Raw genomic sequence first — 5,361 nt, forward strand, 5'->3', positions numbered from 1 at the left:
AACAGTCAGTGTGTGACAGCTTCTGGCAGACAACCACAACGCTGACGCAGGCACAAAGGGGATATGACAACTACATACAGAACATAGCTCTAAAGTTTATATACTGTTTAATGATTATAGATTGATTTAAATGTTCCACGTTAGAGATTTAAATCTTGACTTTAAAACGTGAAATTCTTTTGAATTCTGCTGCCGCCACTTTGAGTCGTCCCCGCTGAGTTTCTGTTACACAAACAGCTGAACGAGCAACGCTGCTTCACACCTACGAGCTGCTAAAAGTTTCCATTTACCTGCTGAGAGGAAACACACTGTTCACTGATCAACAACCTCAGACTGATCTCTGTGGTGACATTTAAACCGTTGCAGTCGAGCTGAGAGAATGTTTGAGGTAACGTTGGATGCTTCAGTAAAGTCTTCAAAGCGTACTGACAATGGACAGAAAGCAGCTTTAGGAAGAATCAGTTCACCTCCCCCTCACACTGCTGGTGTTCACTCTGATGTTATCACTTCAGTGTCAAACTTTACTCTCATTGTAACTGTTAGATGTCATCGCCCTCACGCAGCCCTGAAATATTCAGTTACTAAACGAAGAAGAGCTGCTGTTGTTTGGTTATTTTACTTTACAAATGACGTAAACGACTGATTTATCAAAACTGGAAAGAATTATTGTTTCTCAGTTATTAATCCACTGAACAGCAGATGGTTTCAGTGCAAATTAAATAATAAATCAAATGTGACATTCTCTGTCGTATCCTCAGCTGAGAGTCCAGATGTTGTCAATGTTTACAGCCCGATCAATACTCTTATTTTAATCTGACAAGCATGTATTGGTCGATTTTTTTTAATTTTGTAACAAAAACGTATCCTGAACAAACTTTAAAGATAACAAATAATGAAGGAATAGAGACCAATATACACTACGTCCTGTTTGTTTTACACATCATCAGACATCTCTACGCAGGGACCGAAATTCACTTTTTAACTCATCAGCAAATGGCAGCTAAACTGAGAAAATGTGCCAGCCATAAAACTGAATGTGAATCTGCATTATTTGACAAAAATAGGCTCTTTCTCTTTGTCTCTCTTAACAGGTAACACAGTTTTTCTTACGGCTATGAACAGTCATTGTGTAGAAAGTACTGAATAGTAGTGAGCTGCTTTAGTTTGATCCACTGACGTCACAATACGGTACGGTGGACAGTGAGGGTCACATTAGTCTCGGCCGGTCGGTACACATAAAGGAACACGTGAACACGGCCCAACTCGTTTATGTTTCCCAGCAAACCTAAAATCTACCTGCGCTTCGTGCTCGTCTCTGCGCCTCACACTCGTCTGTCTCTGGCCGACAGGAAAAGGGCGACTTCCCGGGGACGTATGTGGAGTTTATTGGCAGAAAGAGGATGTCACCTCCCACTCCGAAGCCCCGCCCACCCAGACCGCCCTCTGCTGCATCAGTGAGGACCGACTCCGAGTCCGAGGGTGAGTACGATAAAGATCAATCCAGCTGATAGCTCAACATGTGATCAGACCTAAAGGGGAATATTTAAAACTACATTTTACTTTGTAGTTAAAAAACTGATGGCTAAACTAATGTGTAATATCTAATGACCAATCTTCAAGTGGTTTGTTTCTTATCTGTCAGACAGAGTTAGGATTGATGCTGTCTCTTGTGACGTACCACAAGGTTCCAGTTTAGGTCCTATTTTATTTGTTATATTTGCTTCCGCTGGAGTCACAACATACATTATTAATGATTACAGGCAGCTGTGTTTTCCAATTAAAACCAGATGAATCACATGATCTTAAGTCTGTTAGCAGAGTTTGTCAAAGTGCGTCCACTAACAGTAGTTGTTGTTTGTTCCACTAACAGTTGTTGTTTGTTCCACTAACAGACTCAGGTTGTTATTGTCAGTGTCATTTATGAAAAGGATCCTACAGAGATACGACCTTTAGTTTAACCACGAAACCAGCGTAAGTATGCAACTATCACTCTTCCAACCAGACTCCAGAAGAGACAGCAAACACTTCATTTTACCCCTTCAGATCACCGTAACTTCCATTAAAGGTGAACAGAAACAGAATGAAGCTCCAAGTTAAGCGGTCTCTGTTAGATGAGAGTGAAGACCAGCCATCGGCTGACTCCTTTCGTGGCTATAATAGAGAACAGTAATGTTGTATAACTTTTTAAGATTTTGGACAATCAAGATTAATCCGTCCTCAACCGTAGATCTGGTGGACAGAATGAACCTCAATAATGGATTCATACTAAACTTAACGGACCTCATTACTGTGGTCATTCTTTTTCTGTTGTTCTCCCAGATTCTTTCTTTATTGAAATAACTTTCAGTTTTTCAACCTGAAAAACTGCTCAGTGGACTCAGCATTACCTTGTGTTGCCTTCAGCTGCTTCCTGCCTGCGGGCAGCGTGTTTATGCACGAATAACACACACACCACACACACATAAGCAACAAGCTGTTTGCAATTTAAGTGAAATCAAGGCATGTTCACCACAAACGGAAAAAACGCAATTATAGTAAACCTCAAACACACACACACAACACGACACCACCAACACAGAGCGTTGGTGTTAGTCAGGGGTTGTGGGTTTGCTGACTGAAACCGATTCTCAGCTCGTGTATCTTGCTGCCAAACCAGCCTTCAGAGGAAACAGGAGAACTGTGTGTGTGTGTGTGTGTGTGTGTGTGTTGTGTGTGTGTTCGTGTTGGCAGCCAAAGTGCTCTTGGTTTGCTGTATGTACCTGTGTGTTTCAGACATACAGAATCCTCTCTTGCTTTCCTGGCAGCGTTCACCCTTTCGATATTAGTTGAAAAGTTGTTTCACAGACTAAATTCCTCAATTTATTAGATGAAGTTGTTTGACTCTGAGGGGGCAAAACATTAATGGAGATCAAGTCAGAGGAAAGATCCTTCAGACCTTTATTGTTTTACATTGAACTGATTGAAGTCAGATAATTGAATGGCACCGAGATATGCCAGCAGATGTAAAACTCATCAAAGGCCGAACAGGTAAAAAGGAGAAAAGAGAAACCCACCCAAAGCTGTTTTCTCTGTGAGACAGTAGGCGTCTCATCTGACACTATTAACATTACAACCAAGCTTCTTCCGTTGGACATATTTAACTCATTGTAGTCCAGTTGTGCAGGTGAGTTTGCAAAGTAAACAGTTCTCCAGCTGCTCCAGGTCTTCCAACAGTTTCCTCCCCTTTCAATTGAGTAATTGTACCGTGAAATAAGAAATAGATCAGAAACATTTATCAATACACGTACAGTCAGTCTTTCTATGTTCATCTCTTAGTTCAACAAGATGCGGTGTAATAACCAGAACCGATCAATCAAAGTCCCTTGTAAACGAGTCACACTGACATTAATCAATCATAATTTCCAGTGGTTTTTACTGCAACCGACATGATTGAATAATTCATATCCAGCCTGCAGTTTCTTCACAACTTGAGCCACAGAAACTGGTGTTTGACCGGATCGTTTTCAATCGTGGTTTTTGTCTTCAGGCTTCATGCTTGCCGGACCGATCCCCGGATCAGTTTTGGACCCCCGACTCCCGGGCCCTCCCCTCCTCAGCAAGACATGATGGGAGGCCATAGAGACCAGAAAGGTACCCACACACCACCACACACACACACCCACACATATAAGTGCATCTGGGAGATCTTCCACAGAACTTTAAAATAACTTAGAACTCTGTAAAAGATGAGGTTGTTTGTTATCCCTGTCCGTTGATTTTCGCCAGTTGTTATCTTTATATGATTGAGCATGTGTGTTTGCTTTGTGTGTGTGTTGTTAATGCTGTGAGTGTTTGTGTTGCTGCAGGCTCTGGGACAGTCCCGGTGTGTGAATCGCAGTTCTGAAAGCGGAGGAGGTCTCGATACGGCAGCTGTCCGACCAGCCGGTGAGGTCCCTTGTTCCTCTTCCTCTTCTTCTGCTGTCAGACCCATGTTTTGGACAGAAAGCCAGAAGGTCGATTCATAGTAAAAACACGACCCCCCAGTAGAAAATATTCGTCCTCTCACTGTACGCGTAAACATGAGTCCTGAGCCCCTGATGTATCCAACGGTCTGATGCATCTCTTCCTAAACATAAACAAGAGAAGAATGCTGCAACGTCAGCGTTCCCACCGCGTCCCTGGAAACCTGGGACGCAGTTTCCACTCACCAGAAACACCTGGGCAATATTATTAAAATGACCAAATATCCTGGAAAAAGTTTGGAACAGACTCAAACACTTGGCTGCACTGCAAGGCTGGGGTCAACCAGACGTGAAAGGTGTGTCGCTTTTCTAGCTAGCACAAGTTTTTGCACTAACTTACCGTAACCAGCGTAGTTTTCACAACTTAACTGGTATTTTTACGAGTTTACTGTCACCACTTTTACTAATTCACTGTGGTTGTGGGTCGGTGTGGTGTGTCTGGTGTGTCTCGTCGCTGCTGTGTGGTCTGTGTGTGTCTTGTGGGTTCGTGTGTGTCTGTGTGCTTGTGAGAGTTCGAGCACGACGAGGGCTTGCGCAGCCCAAAAGAAGTTGACTCCGGGTCCTTAAGCTCCGCAGGGCCCGTTTTAACTACGGATTTTCCTTCACGCCATCCTTACAGTAACATGATTTCTCATTATTTATCACAAACGTTTAAAGCCAGTTTCTTTGGGTGCCGGTCATTAAAATCCGGGTGAGATTTTTGGTAAATATCCTTATGTTTGTTTTGGTTGGTTTTTTTGTTTTTTGGTTTTTACACAAGAAGGGAGGAGGGAAAAGAGGTGGGGTTTTGGTGTTGTTTTAGTGTTTCTTTGTCCACTGACCGGTCCACGTTCCTGGCTTTTTGGAAAGTTTAAACTCTTGGAAGATCCTGGAACTGAGGTTTGGTTGTTGTTGGTGTTCTTTGTTCAGACCCTGGGCGCAGCTGCAGGTTTCCCCCCCTGTTGGTTCTGTTGGGACGGGGGTGGCGGTTTCGTCTTCCTTTGCCACAAGCGCCGGATCTTGGCCCGGTCCCCGTGGGCTTGGGCCGTCTGCGCTTGCAGGCTGAGCCATGGATCATCTTCTCCCACGGTGGGCCCCAAAGGGGGTTGAGGAAAAAATTAACCCCGCTTTGACAAGAAAGACTGAGGGATCAAGTTTTGGGTTTTGGGAAATGTTTTGTCCGGTGAAGTTTTTCGGTGGGTTCAACAAGTTCCTTCCGTCGTGCAGAGGGGTTTTTCCGCCCGACCTTGGGAAAAAGGCACTGCGCCCCCAGAGCTGGCCCCCCCGCGGGGAAATAGCCGCCTGCCGACGCGCCCGGCCAGTACGGCCTGCACCCTTTGCCCCTCGCGTGGGTTTGAGCACATTGGGGCGGCGTGTTTTG

At 44.3% G+C, this 5,361-nt stretch overlaps 1 protein-coding gene across 1 annotated transcript in view; it reads left to right on the forward strand.

Moving 5' to 3' along the window:
- Positions 1-5,361, forward strand: part of pik3r1 (phosphoinositide-3-kinase, regulatory subunit 1 (alpha)) — a gene marked incomplete in the record, with an annotated part of 28,412 nt that overhangs the window by 2,119 nt on the left and 20,932 nt on the right.

This window comes from Morone saxatilis, unplaced genomic scaffold, assembly GCF_004916995.1.
Source record: "Morone saxatilis isolate NCDOM2014 unplaced genomic scaffold, NCSU_SB_2.0 Contig21, whole genome shotgun sequence".
Taxonomy (NCBI): domain Eukaryota; kingdom Metazoa; phylum Chordata; class Actinopteri; family Moronidae; genus Morone; species Morone saxatilis.